The 23,821-nt window shown below is 42.0% G+C and overlaps 1 protein-coding gene across 8 annotated transcripts in view; it reads left to right on the forward strand.

Moving 5' to 3' along the window:
- The window catches only part of LOC117219772 (uncharacterized), a 536,896-nt gene that overhangs the window by 308,378 nt on the left and 204,697 nt on the right, over nucleotides 1-23,821 (forward strand). The gene's annotated exons all lie outside the window — the stretch shown is intronic.

Genomic DNA, 23,821 nt, shown 5'->3' on the forward strand with positions numbered 1-23,821 from the left:
ATTTATATGATATGATATTGATATTAATATGATATTTATATGATATGATACTGATATTAATGTGATATTTATATGATATGATATTGATATTAATATGATATTTATTTGGTATGATACTGATATTAATATGATATTTATATGGTATGATACTGATATTAATATGATATTTACATGATATGATATTGATATTAATATGATATTTATTTGGTATGATACTGACATTAATATGATATTTACATGATATGATATTGATATTAATATGATATTTATTTGGTATGATACTGATATTAATATGATATTTACATGATATGATATTGATATTAATATGATATTTATATGGTATGATACTGATATTTATATGATATGATATTGATATTAATATGATATTTATATGGTATGATATTGATATTAATATGATATTTATATGGTATTTACATGATATTTATATGATATTTTACGGTGTTAATTTCACGGAATTTCTGAGGCCGTTGGCATCGACGAGAAAGTGAAATTTTTACAATCGAAAAGTATGATCGTTCGAGCCGGAATATAATTATTTATAATATACAAAAGTATGTCGAAACGAATTTCAATAAAAGTGTGTAATTCATCCGTTTTATCCGCTATATTTAATAGAAGTGCGGGAGGCATTTACGAAAACATAAGCGAACGTGGAGATTGGGCTCGCTGTCTCGACGTAGACAAATATTGATCATTCCAGTCCCTTTTATGCCCTTGTAGTCGTGTTTGAATACTCTATGGATTGCTTACTGCGGGTTATTTGTCTTCCCGAATTCGCTATTTACTTAATTGTATATGTTCCAAGGAAAACATTTAAACATCACTCACTCTTGTCGGCTCTTTTTACTTATATTTTACTTTCAACTTATTACACATGCTATTTTGCAATTAATTGCAAGATATTCAGGAGCTACAGCAACAACCATTCTTTTTCATAATCATTTCAATCGGTTGAAAATTATGCAACAGTATTTCTGAAGTCTCTGAATTCTATGAATCCTTTTACTGTTTCGGGAATTAATCTATCAATTTCTCTCACAGATACGACAAGTTATTATTATTATTATGAAAAAATTATCCAATTATCATTATGAAAAAAACGTCCGCAGAATTTGAAACGCGTGTGCTTCGGTTCTAACAGTGTTCTCTCATAAATTCTTTATATTTCACATTTGCGTTAATTGATATTTAAACGTATTATTTAACGGTATTACACAATTACGCGAATCGCGAGCAGGAGAAACACAATTTACAGCACTTTTAGTTAAACGGACACGAAACAGCCCTGCCATAAGCGTACCTTAATCCTTCTAACTTCGAACACCGTAAACGTCCCAGGATTAAAACTGTTTCCCACCGAAACAACGATTAACAAAAAAATAACGATTTCCGGAGAAACGAAGTTCCGTTCGGCCGTGCGCCGGCGAATTAAGAGGATCCGATCTTCGGCACACCTCTCGCAGAAGAAACGATGAATTTTTAACGGTGGCTGAGCCACCTAGCAGTGCCGCCGGCACGGGGGCCGTGGAATAAAACTCGCGGACTCCGCTTATCCCATATTTAAAGCCAGATTATCGTTCTGAAAGATTAACGAGCAGCAAAACTCGAAGGCGCACGGGTCTCGTGAAAATTTCACCGAAGAAAATTCGTTTTCCGGCTCGTACCCTCGAAAGCTCTTTACAGATGGTAAAAAAGAGTCTCGAAAAGTCCCTTCGGCCCCCTCCCGGCCACCCCTCTCTCCCCCTTTCGCCGTAGCCACCGCGAAATGTCCACTCCGTCGACGGGTTTCCAAGTGACCGTTGCCAAGGGAGGCAAGAGACTCCACTTCACCAACCCTCGGTCGTTTTCTAACCCCTCTCTCTTTCTCTCTCTCTCTCTCTCTCTCTCTTCGTTTCTCTCCGTCTCTCTCTGTGCGTTCGAAGTAGATCGAAAGCCACCCGCACCCGGATTCCGGTTTTCGAAAACGGGGAAAACGCTCGCACATGCACGAAGAATGGAAGCTGATCGCAGTCTCTCTCTCTCTCTCTCTCTCTCTCTCTCTCTCTCTCGGTAGAAAAAATGCGATCCCGACGAAGGGACCGAGAGCGTCGAGAGCGTAATTTGTCGATGAGGGACTTCGGCCATTTTCACCCCTCCACTTGCTTTTTTGCGCCGAGCTCGCCCCCGACCGACAGTGTTTTTCCGAGCGCATCTTATTTACACGTCAGCTGCTCTCCGATCGATGAATTTCTTTCTCCGCCGGCGCTCCGGCAAGAAAACCGACGAAATATGCCGCCGTTCGTGCGCGACGCTGTATTCGAGTGGGCTTGAAGCCGAGACGCGATACTAGGAACGCCTCGGAAACTCGAGAAGTATGCGAGTTCTCGAGACGCGAGGATTCGTGGCGTTTTTTGGGACTCGAAGCTCTCGAATTAAATATTCTCGAGTTAAATAATGCTTTGGTTGAACAACTTACGAGAGTATTGGCGACGATGTTGCTTCCCTTTTTATAAGGGTGTCCCAAAAATGTCTCGCAATCCGAAAGTTGCGGATTCCTCGGGTCGTTTGAAGCAACTTTTTCCTTTACAAAAATTTTCTCCGAGGCACCGTTAACGAGTTATTAACGAAAAACAGTGACCAATGAGCGGCGAGCTCAGCTGGCGCGAGGCGACCGAGCCAATGAGCGGAACTGGGCTTCGCGCGCTGGTTGGCTGGGCCGCCTCGCGTCAGCCGTACTCGATTCTTATTGGTCACTGTTTTTCGTTAATAACTCGTTAACTGTGCCTCGGAGAACATTTTTGTAAAGGAAGAAGCTGCTTCAAATGATCCGAGGAACCCGCCATTTCCGGATTGCGAGACATTTTTGGGACACCCTGTATAATTTCACAGTGTATCGAAAATGATGCGCAGATTATTTAATCTGAAATTATCATAATGTTTTCGTTGCTTGAAATTTCTCTCGTCAATTCGTGCACGTTTAAAATCCGCGGTCCATTTATTACAGATCGAACGCGACGTTTACCGTGCAACGTGCGACCGCGTGTTCATCGAAGTTGCGCACCGAACTGCTGCGATCGAACGAAAGGAATTTTAATTACGGAGTATGTAATTCAATTACGTTATAATTCAATTACATTATAACCCGATCGCATTGTAATTCGCAGTTTTCGGATCTCCGTTTAATTAAATCGCAATGTAATTCGTGATTGCGATCGCGGCACAATTACAAAATATTAAGCAATTAAATCGCATTGATTACGAGGCGCACGATGTAAGTGAGATTCGTATTAAAACGTTTAATGCCCGATGCATCCTGTGTGCAATCGATGAATATCGAAACGTCGTAGGTAAATTGTGATCGTACCGCCGCATTTATGCCCATTTATGGGATGAGGTACGATAAAATAACGTGTAAAATAACGAAATATAAGAGAATTTTCATTTTCGTTTTACAAGTAATATTTCAGTGATCGAAGAGAAGCTTTTATTAATTTCAATTTTTGTAAAATTACAAATTAAACTCAGTGATGATAAATAATGATTGTATAGCGCATTTTAATGGTTTACAGTTTGTACAAATCAGAATGCAGTAATTTTTTCCGGAAATGAGAAATTTCGAGTTGCTGTGAATTTCCCTGTGCTGGTCCTACGCCTGTGTAATTTATTATTTATTATTACAAGGTACGTGGTAGGTGCTGAGTAGGTGAATTGTGGCATATGGCCTCCGAATTGCCTTCGAATCACGTAATCGTGTAATTCAAGTGCAATCCAAGAGTAAATTTTTATAAATATAAATTATTTAGTAAATGTTTAACGTCTGAATTATTTCTCCTTCGTATCGTATCATGTAGCCTCCGAATTGCCTTCGAATTGTGGCATTTGGCTTTCGAATTGCCTTCGAATAGTGTCACGTGGCCTGCGAATTGCCTTCGAATCGTGTCATGTGGCCTCGGAATTGCCTTCGAATCACGTAATCGTCTAATTTAAATGCAATCTAAGCGTACATTTTCATAAATATAAGTTATTTAGTAAATGTTTAACTTCTGAATCATATCTCCTTCGAATCGTATCACGTAGCCTCCGAATTGCCTTCGAATCGTGGCATTTAGCCTCCGAAGTGCCTTCGAATCGCGTCACGTGGCTTCCAAATTTGTGGCCTTTCTGGCATAAATTACTATACATCGTTGATTAAACAGTTCCATGTAGTAAAGACACTGTCAATAATAATAATAATGATAACAAAAAACAACATAAATAATCAAACGAATGTACGAATCGCGCCAACATTTTTATCGACGTGACAGTTCCCCGGGATTTTCTTTCACGGCCGTCGCGAATGCATAAAAATCTAATAAACCGTAGTCGCGGCGAGGCCGAAGAAAAGTTCGGAGTTCCCGGACGTGGTCGCAGAAACAATTCCGGGGAGAAAGAAAGTCGGCAGAAGAAGAAGAAGAAGAAGAAGAAGTTCGCCGCGGGACGGGCTCTCCCGCCGAATCGGTGCAAGCTGGTTCGAGAGCCGAGCGCACGGGATCGGAATCTCGGTAGTTTTTCTTGGAATCGCGGGAAACGCGGCGCCCGCCCGGACCCCGCGAAATTATCTCGGGAGAATAGATGGTTTCGTCGTTAGCCAATTATGCGGAGCCCGAAGGCTCGGCGGAACTTTTTCGTAGAACAGCGACGGGAACTTTTTATTTACCCGGCCGGTGTCCGGTAACCGAGGAAAAGAATTAAGGAAGAATGGGCTCGAACAGTTCATTTAGCTACTACACGCCGGCGGAGCGCCGGCACGGTGGAAGAAAAGGAGAGACCGGCATTATATTCCCTTGCACTCGAAGCATTAAAGAGTTTCGGAGGTGCTTCGAGAGGCCATTGAGAATCCTTAAGAAGCTTTCCCAGCCTTGGCAACTAATTAAAATTCTTCCCCTCGAATCTTTGAAACTCCACTCGATCAATCTGGCAGCAGCTAACGTTTCCGTGGAACGGGCGATGTTCCCTGTTCGACCGTTGTTTTGACGAGCAAGGAAATTCCTGCTCGAATAATCGCCGATCGCGTTCTCGCCGGCGCGCACCGCTTCGCGTGCATCGCGAAAATCGGAACTTTCAAACCGATCGTTTGTTCGACGCGCCTTATGCTTTTTTCACGCTGGATTTACGGAGCATGAAAAGGCAGCTGTTTTATATTTGCTTATGAAAGTAACAACGAGACATTTATTCTGATTTTTAGCACTATGCAGGGTGTCCCATTAATGTCTCGCAATCCGAAAGTGGCGGGTTCCTCGGGTCATTTGAAGCAACTTTTTCCTTTACAAAAATTTTCTCCAAAGCACCATTGACGAGTTATTAACGAAAAACAGTGACCAATGAGAGGCGAGCTCGGCTGGCGCGAGGCGACCGAGCCAATGAGCGGAACTGGGCTTCGCGCGCTGGTTGGCTGGGCCGCCTCGCGTCAGCCGTACTCGATTCTTATTGGTCACTGATTTTCGTTAATAACTCGTTAACGGTGCCTCGGAAAACATTTTTGTAAAGGAAGAAGCTGCTTCAAATGATCCGAGGAACACGACATTTCCGGATTGCGAGACATTTTTGGGACACCCTGTATTTACGGAGCACAAGAAACAGCTGTTTTGTATTAGCTTATTAAAGTAACAATGAGACATCCATTCTGATTTTTAACAAGCGTTATTATTAATATTTGCCATAAGTAACGTATAAATTGAATAAATAACTCAAATACTTTATTATTATTTATTAACTTTAGGAAAAATAGATCTTCGTGAAAAATACAAATTTTTTGTAGATGGATTGCAGAAAACGAGAACCGCGTTCGACGTTCATTGCCATCTCGAATCATGAATTCTAGACCGCGGTGGAAAAGCATGGCCGGCGGATTCCGACGGGCTGTATTAACCCGTGTTGACCCGCGCGACAACGGTCGTGATTGTCTCAATCAGCGGGAGTAAATTCACCGCTGACATCCGCTGTTGACCCCGACTTATGAATTCGTCTCTCCTTTGTGCGCGGCGAGTTCGCCTTTATTGCTGAACTTCGGATTGCCGCTCTTCGACTCGTCACGTTCCGCCGCGATACTGTGCCATAATTGCGAGCCCGTTGCCAGTATTTGACTTACATAGTTTCTTCATTAACCCTGCGTTTCGTGCGAAGTATATTTCTTAATCAGTCAGCTGTGATCGACGAGTACAATAATGTCTCCCTAATTGACGCCCAGATTGTACACAAAAAAGGACAATTTCGGAAGAGGAGATACTATTGTTCGAGCCTTGCAGCTTGTTTTTATACTTGTCGACAATCGATAGTTATAAAAAAACGAGCCACAAGGCTCGTACAATCGTATCTTCTCTTCCAAAATTGTCCACTTTTGTGGACAATCTGAGCGTCAATTAGAGAGATGTCGCTGCATATAATTGTAATTTTAGCGAAAACAAAGTCATATTCTGAAACTTCAATATTTAATATTTTATAAATTTGTAGGCCAATATTTCGAGGCCAATCCTACACGAATGTGTTCACATTGCTATGAAAATAAGACCATTCTACAGCAGCAATTCGATCCGGACAAGATTTTGTCCGAATAAGATTTTCTCCCACAGAAATTAATAAATAAATTGCGACACGCTCGCTTCCTCAAATCCGCGATTTTGTCTCTGTGGCCGTATAATTTTTCTCGTAAACCGAAAAACTCCCCAGTATACTCCACGCGAGTCCGCAACAGCTCGGACACCCGGTGCAGTTCTATTGTCCGGCGGCGAAGGGTCGCGCAAATATTGAGACAAAGGCATGCAAATGAGCAGCTATTCATCGGCGAATCTTTTTATTCGGCCGGTGTTGCGGCGGCCGGCGAACAAAGTGGCAGCGTCGGTTTACAAAACAAAACCGGTTAATTGCGGCTACGAAAACTGGCGTGGGGATTGCAGAAGAGGTACGACGAGTAATAGGAGGACACCGGCAGGTAAATACCCGACGGTGAAATCAATGTAATAGATAACCCAGGCTGCACTTTGCGAAACCTGCATCTGAAAACCTGTAAATTGAATCGCGGAACGATCTTCGTCGACGGTCGAAACTACGTTAAAATAAAATACAACAAAATAAAGTCGAATAAAATAAAGTAAAGTGAAATAAAGTAAAGTGAAATGAAGTAAAATAAAATGAAGTAAAATAAAATAAAGTAAAATAAGATAAAGTAAAATAGAATAAAGTAAAATAAAATAAAGTAAAATAAAATAAAGTAAAATAGAATAAAGTAAAATAAAATAAAATAATATAAAGTAAAATAGAATAAAGTAAAATAGAGTAAAGTAAAATAAAATGAAGTAAAATAAAATAAAGTAAAATAAAATGAAGTAAAATGAAATAAAGTAAAATAAAATGAAGTAAAATAGAATAAAATAAAGTAAAATAAATTAAAATAAAATAAAATAAAGTAAAATAAAGTAAAATAAAATAGGAAGAAGCAGAGAAAGAGGCAGATATCCTGTCGGAGCGCGTCCCGGGCCATCTACTTACGGCTCCGGACACCTGCGAATTCCGGCCCGACTCAGACCCGGCCCGGTTCGTTCCCGTGGTTTCGTGCTCGCCAAGGTAATTTAGCATTCGCGGCCGGCCGCAAACCCCGTGAACCAGTCGACGCTGAGTCACACCTCCGCGGAGGTATTTTAATGCCCCGAAACGTGAATGGATTTTTACGTCGTCCCGTTTTAATGTATACACCCTTGTACACCGTGCTTCCGAATCTTGTCCGGCGACGCATTACTCGCGCCGGACGCTGTTCCTACATTTGTATCCCCGCCGGTCGCCGGCGAGAGGCGACACTTTTTCGACGAACGAACTTTACGGTTTACGATTACGATTAATTGTCCGGACGACGGGTACAAGCCGCGCGAAACCACCGTCCGCTTTATTGGGTTCGCTGTCGCTTTTTCGGCTCGCAGGAACACGGGGGAACACGTTCGATTCTGCGTTCTGATAATCGGTTCGCGATACTTTCCCGACTATTCTACAGGGTTCTTAAAAGGTTTCTCGTCGTTTCACTGAATTCCGAAGCGGAAGAAAGAAGGAACGCTGTACGAATGCGATTTTTGCAGTTTGATAAACAGTTTGTGATATTTTTTGGAGTTTGAGAATTTTTTTCGAGTGCAAATTTTCCACAGGAAATATTGGTTCAGCTATTTTGTTTTCTAAAAATGCTAGTAACATTCGATTCGTTCAATATATTGCAATGAAAATGAATTCCAAGAACCCAGTTAAAAATTAGCGTCACCCATACGCGACTCGCGCGGCTCTGAACGTATTAATATCAGATATTACGATCTCTTGCACCTTTCTAATTTTTTAGAAATAATTCTCATCGTACAATTTAATTGTTCAATCTCAATTTCATCGAACGCGTTACTTTCATTTTATGAGATATTTGAGGTTGTTACCGTGGCGACATTAACTCAGCGTGAACTCAGTTATTTTTTTAACAAAAAAAGGTGCATAAAATCTGTATTCTAGACGCGATCTACGAGATAATCCGCCACCGCAGACAATTACCTCGCACCTTACGAAATAAGGTTACTTAGTTCACCGGTCCGAGCGATTTCGAAGGCAGCTCGTCCTCCCCGGTTTTGAAATATCGTTTCCGTACAGCGAAAGGCTCGCGCGCATCATGCTTATCAACCCGAAAATCTTGAATATCCCCGCCTGTCCTCCTTTGTAACCCAGGCTAGATGCATTCGCCAGGAACGCTAAATTGGCTGATTATGCTTTGGAAGTCCGTTCGTTAGTGCTCCGGCAGCAGGATAAGCTTGATGATTTCCGTCGAATTATGTAAACGAGCGATCTGGAGCCGTGCGCCGGGCCAGATCCACGGTAATTGAGCCGGGAGAGGCGCGCATTTGCGGAAAAACGGGCGCTTGCGTGGAAATTTTCAAAGCGGCCGCTCTTCGGTCCGGCCAATTTATTCCGGAAGAAAGTCCTACGGAAATCCTATTATCCTTTCGCTCGTCTCCTATGGAACGTCGATGTATCGGGGACAGTTTCCGTATCCTTTTGTCGTGTCATCTTGTTGCGCGAGCTTTCGCTGTTTTTACGGTATAAAATGTAGCGCGATATCGAATCGGGCGAATTAGACGAATTAGCTCTTAACGTGACGCGAAATAGTAAGGTTGTTCATGAAATTAAAAGCATTTAGGACGAACGTTTTATGAGCAGAGTCGAATTGTTCCAAGTATTTATCGAAGATGATCATCCGAATGAATTCTTTGTAGTTTAATAGAATATTTCATTTTTTAGTAGAATAGAATTTTTTTTTCACTCGAGCAACGATTATTCATTATTTGCCATAAATTGTTCTATCTGCTTAGTCGAATTCTACGAATTCGAACTCTAAATTAATATAAAAAGATATAAAATAGATATAGAAGAATTATGGATAGAATTAAAAGATAGAAAGATAAATTGAAGATTAAAATGAAGATAAAATAGAAAGAATATTTCATTTTCAATAGAATAGAATAATACACTGGAACAACGATTATTATTATATTATATTATATTATTATATTATATATCTGCCATAAATTGTTTCCTTAATTTAGTCGAATAATTCTCTAATCGAATTAATTATTCGCATAACTGTTTACTCGAATAAAAATTAATCGCGGAACTCTTTGTTCGAATAAATTGCTCGCACAATAATTCTCCGGGTAAATCGTGCGCCTAAGATTTACTCTGTTTGGAACGCGCTTTAATACTAAACCAATACACTTTAATACTAAATCCACACTCGATCCATGACCGACCGACTGATAAATGACGGGACTGGATTTATTCAGACTCTTCATCATATTTATTGCAATGCAAGTGTGTGCAACGAAGAAACGCGTCGAATCGTTTCTCGGCGAAAAATTCTGCATCGTTCGAACAATTGAAAAGCAAACAGTACGAGGCCGGTCCGTTTCATCTGCAGAACGGTGTGTTTAGCTACGGCAAAGTTCGCGCTCGCGATACGAAATTGATATCGCTCCGAATGATAAGCAAACAGAGGCCAGCTTCCGGGATCCTCGATTACAGGGCGCCGACGCGCGCGAGCCGCCGCGAACGCTTCGATGAAATTCGATTTCGTTTAAATTGTACTCGAACGTTTCTCGATCTGATTTTATTAGCCATAAAGGCGCGATTACGATCGCGCGGCCGACGTAACTGTCCCGCGTCGGGGTCCCGAGACGAAAAAAACGAAAAGAAGAAAGAAAAGAGAAGAGTCACTGTTATCACGGCCACGGTTGATTTACGGGTCGGCGAAAAAAAAATTTGTATCCCGCTCGATAAAAATTTATACCGGCGAAATGATACGCTGGCGACTCGGGAACCGTATTAAAGACCGCGCGGTAAATTGCAACCGTTCGATGCAGCCCGGCTCGCGCAGCCTCGCAAAATGATCCGCGACGAGGCATATAAATCGTCGCCTCGCCGAAACGAATACATGATCCTTAATGATAATTACAGGCTGTGTTGTACGTGTGCAGCGTCTCGCGCGCGCGGGGACCCGGACGGGCCCGAAAAGAGGAGGGGGGACCCCGACAGAAATAATTCGACGTGCGTGTGCAGCTCGGTACCGTTAACCTGGGTAAAAGAAAAGAAGAAAAAAAAGAAGAAGAAGAAGTTTTAAAGACCGTGGCCGAGATAGTGAACGATGCGCGCCGTGATTTTTCGCCGGTGAAACGCGACCGCTCGTTTGCGGAAACAGATTAAGAGGTCGTTAATGCCGGCTGATCCACCGCCGGCTGCAATAAAACTGCAACCGAGACGCCGCGGCGATAACAAAGAAACACCGGCGAAAGACGTTCCGTTTCGGCGTCGGCGTCGGCGTTTTCACCTTGCAAGCTTCCTCGTCGACCCGAACAATTTATCGCCGCGTCTTAATTGCCTGGAATGCAACCGACTACAATCGAATCGCAAGGATTATTCTCGCACCTGAGCCCGCCGCGGACTTTTGACCTCGTTCGACCTGCGCGACCCGGTTTCTCGCGATCGTTTCACGCTGCTTTTTCGCCGTTGAAATCGTCGTTTTCGGTCTCTCGTTGTCGGGCCGCGGACCTTTGTGCATTTACGGCGACGATAAATAGGTGCAATTTTAGAACGTATACGTTGTTGCTAAACTGCGGATTTTATGCATTTAAGGGAAAAATGATCGGTTCAAATGCAAAAGACGAGTCAAAGAATTTGCTAACAATTGAATTTGTATTCATATCGAGTTATTGAAATTATTAATAAGAAAAACGGGTGTGTATGCAGGTGCTGTGTCTTGCAATTGATGCAGGCAGTTCTCATTTTGCATAAAAATCAGTAGTCGTTACAGTGTTTGATGAGGTACACGCTTTTACAATTGTACGGAGTTTAAATTTGCTAAGTGAAAGTTTTTGCTAGGTGAAAACACTAATCGATTTAAGATTCCTGGAATAATTGGAAGAATTCGATGATTCTAGAAACGTAGAATCAATGAGGATTCAGATGGAGTTAATTTTCGATAGATCGAAGTGCGTGATAAATCGATTTTAATGTTAACTGTGTGAGAAACTTCTGGTTGCTGTGAATTTCCCTGTGCTAGTCCTACGCCTGTGTAAATTCTCCCTAATTGACGCTCAGATTGTCCATTCTTGTGTATAATCTGAAGTAAATTTACTGTACTAGATATGTAACCGTCGAATTGCCTTCGAATCGTGTCATGTGGCCTCTAAATTGCCTTCGAATCAATCTCGTCACGTTGCCTCCGAATTGCTTTCGAATCAATCTTGTCACGTGGTCTCCAAATTGCCTTCGAATCGTATCACGCCTCCGAATCGCCTTCAAATGATGACAAAAAATTAGAAATAAAAATACTTAACACTAAGTTACACCGTCATTTTAGCGTCACACTATCAAAAATTGCAGAAAGAAGCTAGCTCAGCCATTCCTCGTCCACTTAAAAAGGTCCATTCGCACGAAACGTCCAAGAAATCCATTTCGTGGTCGCCCAATAATGTCCGAGCAGGTGGTCCCCAACAACCAGCACGGATAGCCGCGATAATAATTAATATCGATTAACTAAACAATGAAAGAAAAAAGAAGGAAGAACATCGACGAACCTATTACAAAACAATCGCATCTCTCTCGAGGATCCGTTCGAGGTGTCGTTCGCTTTATGCAAATTCTCTTGCCTCCCAACCTGTTAGGATCGTTTTTTCTTAGGGGATGGGTGGAGGGGGCGAGCGGCGCGGACAGAGCCAGCTGTCCGTTAACGATCCTAAACCTCGGACGCCGTTTTCGCCGGCGAGCAGTTTTATTCGATAGGACGCGAACGTCCGAATATTTCTTTCCGGCGGGATTCCCACTAAATTGCTTGTATTTAAGCGGTTAGGCGCCCTCGGGCCTCGCATAAATTCGGCCGTAAATATCGGATTATGGCGGACGAACGCGGCGGAGATGCGGCCGCACCGCCGGTAATTGCGTGATTACCGGTAACATTCGCGTGTATGTTAGTAGCTCATTGTCGGATTAAAACTCGGCGGCCGACTGCCGGTCTCGAGCGGAGCCCGGTTCGCCTAAGTGGATATCAAAGTTGTTCTTCGATTACGTCCCCTTCCTCCCCCCTCGCCCACCCTATGCGTGCCATTACGCCGGGCCCTCGGTATCTCCCGCAGCTTTTTATCCGGCCGTCATCTTTTTGCCGATTCGGCGACGGGGATAACGAGAAACAATTACCGGCCGGCGACACTTATTTTATTAGATGCGACGCGACTGTACTTTTGTTCACCGATTAAAAGCCGTTCCACGGCCCCGCGAGAGAGTTTTATCTACGCCGATCTGCTATCGCGTCCCGGTCTTATTTCACCGTTACAGGGAAACTCCATTTATCCGAGGGCCGATTTCATTAATTAGCACGCTCGACGCTCGGTTAATCGATAATTTGCGTAACCCACTCCGCACTGCGAGGCATCGATCAGATGTTTCGCAAGTTCGCATTTTTCGAGGTTACGTCGAGGTTTAAATTTCCTCCAGATTTCTTCTCGAATCCGGGTAATTAACAATTTATGGCATCGCGTATGCCTCTGTTAATTTATGCGTTTTCTGTGTTCGTGGATTTTTCTTTTCTTCCTTTTGTTATCTTTATGCTGGTCCATTTGTACCTACGATAGGGCGAACGGGTTATACCACTCGAATACGATTAATAGAAGTATAATAAAAAGTTAAATAGAGTAGGCGAAAAATGTCTCTTCGTTCTCATTGTAACGACGAAATAAGAACAATCGTAAGTCTCTTGAGAATGACGAGATGCATTAGGAAATGGTGATTTGTATGTGATTTTTAATTCTCTGCATTTGATTCATTCATTATGTGAAAGAAAGGGTATAATATCATTAGGGTATATATCATTATAATTTAGTATTTAAAAATGTATAGTTGGCTGGCTGTATTTATAAATTACAGACACACGTTAATTCGAGATCATTAATGTTTTTTTCGAAAATCGCCTATTATTATTATTATTATATTATTATTATTATGAATCTATTTGTTTTAGTCTGGTTGCATTAACTATGAGATCATTAGCGACCACATGGTCTATAATTAATTATATATAAATTATGGAATTGTATATCTATACATATATAATTATTCTAATATTATTTTAATTTTAATTTTAATATCATTATATAATTATTATAATTACACATAATTTATTAAGTCGAGTTATGTTAGGTTATATATAATTAATTAAGCTAATTATACAGAAAACTATAACGAGTCATATAAATTTATGGCTTTAAAAAATTGAAGGAAGTTCTCTGCGTTGTCATAGTTTAGGTTCGACTTATGGTCCCATTTTAAACTTAAACCCGTTTTTAAACAAAAATCACTGTCACAAAAATCGATTACTTTGTCCAGCAATAATAAAAGGACTTCTCTTAAAATATTACACAATAACAAAATAAAAAAATCGCAAATAATATGTCATTTCTATAATTCTCTCTATAATTCTTTTCTTCTCTTTTTCATTAAACATAGTTTGAAATCGAGTTACCGTCGACGCGTTACTTCATAAAGTCGCGTATTATTTTGACAGAGAAACAGTTACTTTGACATGGAAACAGCTGCTTTGACTAAGAAACAGTTTTCTCTCCGACATGTGTGCTCGGTCTCTGGAAGCCACGCAGGAACTTCATGTCGAGGGGAGGGGGGTAGATTCTGAATACGGAATACCGTTTGGGTATTCATGCGCGATGAATTACCAAGTCATGCTAACATCTCTAGTAGGCAATATTCAAGTGGCCGCCGTCTGTAACGGATGTCTTGCTAACTTCAATTTCCATACATTGTAATTACAAGCCTGTTACAGACGCGCCGCGCTGTTCCACGAGACTGCTAAATTCACCGTCATCGACGATCCGTCGTTTAAACGTTCCGAATTTTTCCGAGCAACATTTCGCTTCCTCCGAAAATAACGTCGCGTGCCATCGTCTCGCCGGCAAATATCGTTCCTTTCGCATAACAGATATTATTATATTATACAGATATGTTGTATGAACAAAAATAAACTGCTTAAAAAATTCTACCGACTCGAAATTCGACAAGAAAATTCGATCGAACGCGAAACGATAATCAAACTCAGCATTAAATCTCGATTCGTGCAACGACAAGTTCGAGCAACAAACAACTGAAACATCGGGCATTAGGGTGTCACGGTGCCCTAATCGAAATTTCCGAAACGTTCGATTCTTCGACGAGTTCGTCGCAATTAACCGAATCGAAAATGGCAACGAGAAATAATAAATCGAAGCCCCGTCGCGAAATCACGAATTCGCGACGTCCGCGAGAACGTATTTTCCGTGGAGAACGTTCCGTTCGAAACGGACGGTCGACGGTGTAATTCCGTTGGAACGGAAAAGAGATCGCATAATTAATCAAAATGGAGACCGACCCTGGCTGCGAAACGGTCGCAGCCGATTCGATTTCCGATCGGCGATCCCAAGGCGGCCGTGTAATGAAAACGCGGCTCGTTAGCCGGCGACATGTTCGTTCGTCCAGATGTTGCCGAACATTCGTGGGAGATGCGAGCTTGTAGGTGGACCGGCTCGAAAGCCGCGCCGGGATTCGCGTCTACCTACGAGCTTTTTCAGCTTTCTCTTTGCCGTTCCCCGCGGCCGGCGGACCCGAAACCGTATTTGCATCCGCGCGCGCGATGAAAATTTTCCGGGCCGGAGTTCATTACAGAGCGCCATTACCGTCTCGGAATTTCATTTGCGAAACATTTCTCCGTAATCCGATGACGAAGCTCATTCTGCTCGGACAGGGAACTGTTTCGAATCGCTCGACTTCGATCCCGAGGCGAATTTCGGGCATTTTATAATGCATAATTATGGCCGCATCATGGCCGCTGGAACGACACAAATTTTGCGGGACGATTTTTTGTTACGCTCGATAGATTTTTTGGGGGACTTTTATGCGGATTTGTGCACGCGAAAATCGCGAGCTACGAATGCTGCACGGTTAAATTACGTTTTCGAATTATTTTAACGAGGCGAGAACAATAGAAGAGCTTTTTTAAACAATTTTTTCGAACGCTTGTATCGTACCGCTTTTTATTTCATGTATTTCCATTCGATGAAGTTTCGTTTCGTATATTTTTAATTGATGCAGCTTCATGTCGTGTGTTTTTATTTGATGCATTTTCATTTCGCGTATTTTTATTTGGCGTAGTTTCGATTCGTGTATTTTTATTCGGCGTAGTTTCGTTTCGCGTATTTTCATTCGATGTGTTTTCATTTCATGTACATTTTCTCATTCGACGTATTATTTTCAAAAAAAGGGAGGGATGGTTCTATCAGCTTCAATTTCGCGCAATCAGAGCAGACAATTATTGTTATTTTGCATAAAAAATTTCGCGGTCTAGTTCTTCGTCCCTTCTCGTGCCAATTAAGTAGTATGTTGCGCGTCATATAATTGAATAAAATTGTATTATACTTGCACTGTTTTCCTATGTTCTAACTGTATTAATTTTTATTACTGTCTGGTTTATTTTAACGAATGTAGAACCGCAATTATCGTCTCCATTGGGGCTTGAAACTGCGTTGAAATACACAGAAAAGAAAACAAAGACCAAATTAAAATCACAACGTTATCCAATTATGGCTGGCGACGATGCGTCAAGATTTATTTCGTTTTATTCTTTTTTAGTATTTTAATTTAAACATTCGCGTCTATTCAACCTTAACATTGTCCGCTCCGAACATTCGCCAATTAGAAATGCACGCAGTCCAACAAGTACTCATTCTCTGCAGCGGCGAATCAACGTATCTATAATCTTTCTAGCCGAAACAATCGTCGCTAATTAGACAAATGCACTGTAAACACGCCGCAGCACATCGGCAACTCACTCGCTGCGTTCCGCAAATATCCCTCAAATCCGGCAAATGTGTGTATATCGTTTGCATTTTTGCTTCTCGTGTTATACTTTCCCCTGCATCCCTCCCTCCTGCCCCGTCTGCCCGCGGATCCGACAGAGGATTCTTGGCTGCATATTTGCTCAATACTTACGGGGCCTTCATTCCTCTCGCATGTTTTATCTCGTGGGCTCCTTTGTACCACGCTTATTTAATCCGTGTATGCACGGCTCTCCCGCCGCGACTCGCATCTCTTCCGATTTCTTTACGGTGCCCTCTCCGAGATACTTTTCAAAACGAAGTAGGAATAATAATCTGGGAAGAACGTTTCCCGTCTCTTACCCTTCTCTTCTCGCTTTTTCCTGTCTCCGATGAAAGCAGACTGATTGCCGAGTCCAGTTTTCATGGATCCAACGATGACCGCGAAATTATTGTTGAGTGCAATAATGTTTGTGTTATTTGCATTCAGTTTAATATGTTAAGTAAAGTAATGTATATTATTTATATTAAAACTGTTATCGAATACAGTAATATATGTTATTTATACGATGTTTATTATATTATATTATTCTATTATATCATTATATCATTATATCATTTTATAATTATATTATTATATCATTATATCATTATATCAATATATTATTATATTATTATATCATTATATCATTATGTTATTATATTACTACATTTTATAATTTATTATCTACGATAATATTATGTGATATAATGTAACAAATATAATATTACCATAGATAATAGATTATAACAATGTAATAATATAATAACATAATAATACAATAATATAATATAATAAACATCGTATAAATAATATATATATTACTGTCTTTGATAATAATTTTAATATAAATAATATATATATTATCTTACTTAATATATTTTACTTAATATATTAAACTGAATATAAATAACACACATACATTATTTTACTTAATAGTAATTTCGCAGTCGTTATTAATTCCACGAATACTATAATGATATAATGATATAGTGTTATAGTGTTATATTTAATACAAATAATATTAATATATATTATTTATATTAAACATATATTACTTCGACGTCTCTACAAATTAAATTATTGGCGTCGAGTACACAGCATCGTCGTTACTTTCGCGTAAACTAGACACGCCGGCCGGCACACTTTTATTGTATCCGGGAAGAAGAAGCGCGAAAGAAGGGTGTGGGAAACTTGAAGAAATTTTATTGCGAACCGTAAACTTTTTCGCCGGCCGTTTTCCCGGTGCTCGTCAACGCCTCCGGGCTGCTGCCACCATGATGCAGACATTAAGATAATCGGCCGCGCCGCCGCCGCCGCCGCCGTGAACGTTTCTCCAGGGTACGGCGATGGGATCCACGGTCAAACGATGAGCAAGTATTGCCTCGGCGGAGTTGTGTATCGGCGCCGGGTTATTTTCTGGGACTGCTATCAGGGCCCGACCGCTCGTGATTGCAGGGGCTCCGCCACGAAGATCACAAGGATCACCGTGGAAAAAACGCTTCCGCCGTCGTGAAACAATCCTCCCGAGCCTTTCCGACAAGAAAAAAGAAAGGAAAGCTTTGCTCGTGTCAGCGCGCCGGAACCAACGAAGATTCTCGTGATCCGAGATCTCTCGTTCGTTTCTACGATCATGTAACTACAGTTCGTTATTCCTTTCCGTCATTATCTCAAGCTAATTTCGTTTTCAAATACGTTAACGCTAAACCAACCGACCTGTAATGTGATGATTAGCGTGCATTGACTCGTAAGAGTGAAAAGATAGAATTCACTTGGATTTTTGTGAAGTTTCAATTATGAGACTTGTTTCAATAATATAATTGATTCAATCATTTTCCACGAAGAAGACTCCAAAGTTTGTAGTATCGTGAAATAAAAAATCGGTCATTTTGACCGTGGTAGGTTTGTTAAGCAAAAATTATGCGATCCAATGCTGTAAAAGAAACCGCGTAAAATCCGCAGTAATAGTTGCAGTAATGTCTCTCTAATTAACGCCCAGATTGTCCATAAGAGGGGACAATTTGGGAAGAGGAGATACGATTATTCGAGACTTTCAGTTTCTTTTTATAGTTATAAACTGTGAACAATAATAAAAACGAAACACAAGGCTCGGATGATCGTATCTCCTCTTCCCGAATTGTCCATTTTCGTGGACAATCTGAGCGTCAGTATGGGAGACATTAGTGTACTGCCACTTCTCCGTGACGAGTATATTCGTCGTCTTTCCTCTAACCAGCCGAAACAATAAAATATAGATATCATATTTGCTTATTTCTGTATTAGAAATAATAGAAAATAGAATTAGATAAAAACATATAAAATGAAGAACATCATAATTGTATACTTCTATATTAGAAATAATAGAAGATATAATTAGATAAAAACATATAAAATGAAGAACATCATATTTGTATACTTCTATATTAGAAATAATAGAAAATATAATTAGATAGAAAATAGAAAATAACGAATATCATGTTTGTGTATTTCTATATTAAAAATATCAATACAGTAATGTCTCTCTAATTGACGCCCAAATTGACCACAACAAAAATGGACAATTTGGGAATATAATTATAGTTATAAATTGTCTACAATTATAAAAATGAGCCGCAAGGCTCGAATAATCGTGTCTCCTCTTCCCAAATTATCCATTTTCGTGGACAATCTGAGCGTCAGTATGGGAGACATTACAAGAATTTTTCGCGACGACACTTGACACTGCGGCGTTCTTCGAGACAGTCGCGCGGGATTGTCGCGAATCGGTCGCGAATCGTCGCGAATCATGGTCGCGGCCCAGCATGACGCACCGACCTCCGAGAATCCAGCTCGAAGGCAGGTGTCAGGGTTCTCCGGGGCATATTTCGCGCGGGCAAAATACGACGGCCGAGCGTTTCGAAGCGGGCACCGGCCCGAAACGAATCCGAATAAATGTGCGAGCTTACCGCGAGCGCGAGCTTAAAAAGCAAATCCCCGTTTCCGCGGAGTTTATCGTCCGAGCGGCAGGCGTGCGAGCAAATATAATCACGTAGGCAGGATTTAGTCAGGCCGAGGTTAATTCGCTGGGCGGTGGCGGCTGATCGCCGGCCATTCGGCCCGCTTTAAATTCAAATTTCGGCCCTGTGCCGTGGCACAGTGCGAAGTCCCCGCCCTCCTGAATTACGATTCCGCCGCGCCGAGCCGAGCCGAGCCGAGCCGCGCTCGATCGCGGTGCTCGTTTTCGTGGTGCGAGAGCGCGCGCGGATCCAGAAGCGGTCCCCATGGAAATGATTGCTCCCACGCGAGATGTCTGGCTCATTAGGCATTCCTTCAGTCTGTGTGCACGGTTATATACTCGGCCTGAACCGGCACATCCTCCTCGCCGGCTACGCCCGCTCCTGCCCGCGCTCGTCTACGCGGCCGCCCTATTCCCGACCTCTCACGTGTGGACAGAAAAGATGAACCGGAGAAGAAGAGCTGGCTGATGAGAGCGGCTTCGGTGCCGTGGCGAACGTACGCTCGAACCGATCAGCGTTAACGCTGGATTTATGTTTAGCGACCGTGCACTTATTTTCACTGGGATCTGTCTTTTCGACGGGCGAGTTAACGCGCGACTTTTTTGAAAATCATTTGATCTGAAGTCGATCGATTTTTTCGTTCATTGTTTTACTCGCTGCGTTTTTTACATACAGGGTGTCTCGTCTGAGTACAGTTCAGTATCTCGAAATCACTAATTAACAGGGAAATATCTCGGAATTTTTGAAGCTACGGAAATAATGTTTATGCATAATGTTTATGCAGAAGCTGGTCGGTATAAAAAAGTGCCTTGTATTTTATTAAGAATTTTTCATTCTTATAGTGGTGGAAAATATTCCAAGGTTAACCTGATTCTTTTAAAATCAGGGTATACACTTTCTTCTTCATATTACGACTGTACTTGTGTGACCTTGTGTACACCTTTTGAAACGCAATAATTTTTTGAAAACTGAACTAAATGACTTGAATTTTTTTTAATGTCGATGGATACTAGACGATGGCTAAGAAGCATTTTTTTTAAATTTTGCTATCACTTGGAATGAGAAGAAAAAATTGGAAACCCTCGTTTCGTAACTTTTTTATCTGAACCTATAACGAAAATTTAAGAAACAATGAATTACCGAGATCTACGAAAATCGAGAGATTTTGATTCTTTCGTCATTCCAAGTAATAGCAAAATTAAAAAGAAAAATGCTTTTTAGCCATTCTTAGTTCAGTTTTACAATACTTATTACCTTTTAAAATGTGTACAAACCGTACTTGTCGCACGTAACACAAATATTACTACACTAACACGTTCTAGAACGTTCAAATTATACTCCCAAATTTTTTAGCGTCAATAGCACCGCCAGTTTTTCAACGACACTCCTTCGAAAATCATACAAACGCATCGCCGTAGGAAGTCCGACAGCGGAGAGACGCTTTAAACGTCCGCCGTTTCTCCGTCAACATGGCAAATAAACGGACAAACGAGTAAATCGCGTCCGTACGGAAAGATCGAATCGAGTAACCGAAAATATGCGCGAGATTTTTCACGGACAATGACAAGACAGCCGCGCATGTCCCGCGCGATCGTTCACGCTGCTCCCTTGTCCGCCAATAAAACGAGCCGTCGTCTCGCCCGGAACGTATTGCATTACAACAATCAATTATTGTTAACTTGTAACACGCGGCGGGGCCCGTTCGAGCCGCTATTTATGGGCGCGGATTTTTCAGGGGCCCCGGAGAGAGAGAGAGAGAGAAAGAGAGAGACCGAATGATTGAAAATCCTTCATTCGATCGAGCCGAACGGAAAGGGCAGGGATCACGGCGTCGGTAATTCCCGGGCATAATGGCCGCATATCTCTTCGGTGTTCGACGCGCGTTTCGTTATTGTCGGCTCTCCTTGTCAGCGTGGATTTTTAACGCCGCGGCGGGGCCCCCCGACGCCGTCGGGGCCCGAGCGTAACTCACGCGGCCCGGGAACCCGCCTAACCGCGCGTGGCACGATCGCCCGGCGACTTATATCGGCCCGGTGATTCGCGTTTACGCATGGGAACCTGATGGATCACCGCGAATAATGTGTCGCGCTGCCATTGTGACACGCGTCCGACGAATAATCGCGACTACCGTGCTGCTGGACTACCCGCGGCATGGAAAACCTGCTGTCGGGCCCCGTAAGCGGCGCGCACTTTTTGACACGCTCGATACCTTCGATCGTACGTCGATTGCCTCGATCGTTCCTGCCGCTCGATAGATCTCGCGACGTGGATCGTCGCGTCGGGAGTTGCGAAGCGATGTTTCGCTGGACACGATTTTTACAGGATCACGATTTTTGCGGACGTTTATTTAACCCTTTGCACTCGAGCGGTGACTCCGAGGCACCGCTAAAATTTGTTATATCACGTTCTAAGGTAATTTTTACATTAACGAAGTTTAAATTTTAAAGTTGTGTAAGTTGCAAGACTCAATTTCGCATGCATAAAATGCACTTTGGAATATAAAATGAGAATACTGTAAGTCAGAAAAATTATTTTAGATTTACGGTTAAAATAGCTTCGAGTGCAAAGGGTTAAGACCTGCTTGAAAAACGGTATAACTTTTCTCAAAACTGAGCTGAACAACTTGAATGTTTTTTAGATGATAGAAGGACCAGTTTACTAAACAATGACTCTAATATTTGTTCTAAATTTTGCGATTACTTGGAATGACGAAAAAATTAGAAAACTCATGTTTTTCTACTTTTTAGTCCGAGCCTGCAACGAAAATTTGAAAAATGCAACCGACGCATGTACAATGCTGCTTTTTTAACCCTTTGCACTCGAGTGGCGACACTGAAAATTGCTATACCAGTTCGCAAAATAATCGTAACACTATCAGATTCATTTATATCTAAAAAATACTGTTAAAATTGCAAGTATCGTACTTGCCAGCAGGCTGAATTTCGTATGCATAAATATCGTAATAAATTATGAATACTGCAGATCAGAAAACATGTTTCGAATTTCGAATTAAAATAGCTTCTACTGCAAATAATACAACGAGCATACATTTAGTATTTCGCTGTTATCTTCTCAATAATAATTTATCGAGCTTCCGGCATTTTTCGACCGTCTGTTTTTCAACGACCCTCGGGACTCGAACGATTAAGAATTTGTTTTACTCGGACACGTTCTTCAGACTATAATATTTCGTCACAGGACTCTAATTTTCGATAAATTCTCCCCAATTGTCGTTCAGCTTGAAGATGAGAATAAACAACTTCGAAATACGGAATAAGATCTTCCGAGTCTTGCGGCTCGTTTCTACATCATGCCCCAAAAAATGTCTGGCAATCCGGCTCAGGAAAATCGGGCGGAATTTACTGTATATCGAAAAATGTCACAGAAAGCGACTCTCGCTAGAAAACGTAGATTTCCAAGAATTTATTACGTAAGTTGTATCTAAGAGTTTCGAATGCCGTGAAGAAGCGTGAACGAAGACATCGCTCGAGCGTAGGAAGCGCAACGCGTCGGTCCAGGTGGAGGGGGAAAGGGGAAAGAAATAATCAAATTCCGAAACAAGCCTGCCGTCGTGGAGGAACATGATCGCGGAGGGTAACTTCGAGGGGCCGAACGAACCGCCGAGCCATGACGCGCTCCGGATCGGTGCCCTGCGGGCAACCCCGCGAAATTCCCTCGTCTTCGAGATACATAATGGTCGTCGAACCAACGGACCGTCATTGTTGCTGCTCCGCCGGCTCTTCCCGGCCCGATTGGCCGTAATTTACGCGTTGCGTGGAACAAATAGTCCTTCGAAGGATGAGGACCCGACGCGGCCAGACACATTCACGGTCCGAGTAACGCTCACGGCCGGACATTATCGTTCGCCACTATCTTCTCTTCCTCCTTCGCTACTTGCTCTTTTTCCTTCGCCCCGCAGCCTTCTTCCCCCTCCTTCTCCTCTTCCTCTTCGTCTTCTTCTTCTTCTTCTTCTTCTTCTTCTTCTTCTTCTTCTTCTTCTTCTTCTTCTTCTTCTTCCTCGTCTGTTATCCCGGTTGCGCAGCATTTTTCCCTTTCCGCGCCCGTGACCCTTCTACCCTGTTTGCTAATTTCGCGTGTCGCTTAGACAGCTTTTTCCTCTGCTCGCGCGTCGTGCTTTTTTATTCTAGCACGGTGGTCGCGGATGTTACTGTTTGACAGCGCTGACATCGGTCAAAACGGCTCCTTTCAGATTGCTCGTTCGACGGGACGGTGGGAAAAGATCCAGCTCGCGTCGCTGCCGAGCTTTCGACGTTCTCATTTTTTATCCGATCGCGATTCTGTGACACTTGTGCGACGTACAGTGGCCCGAGAAAGCGTTCATTTACTCAGATGGTCAAATTTTTAGCACGCATATAAGTTATCGA

Source organism: Megalopta genalis, chromosome 5 (assembly GCF_051020955.1).
Source record: "Megalopta genalis isolate 19385.01 chromosome 5, iyMegGena1_principal, whole genome shotgun sequence".
Classification (NCBI taxonomy): Eukaryota; Metazoa; Arthropoda; class Insecta; order Hymenoptera; family Halictidae; genus Megalopta; species Megalopta genalis.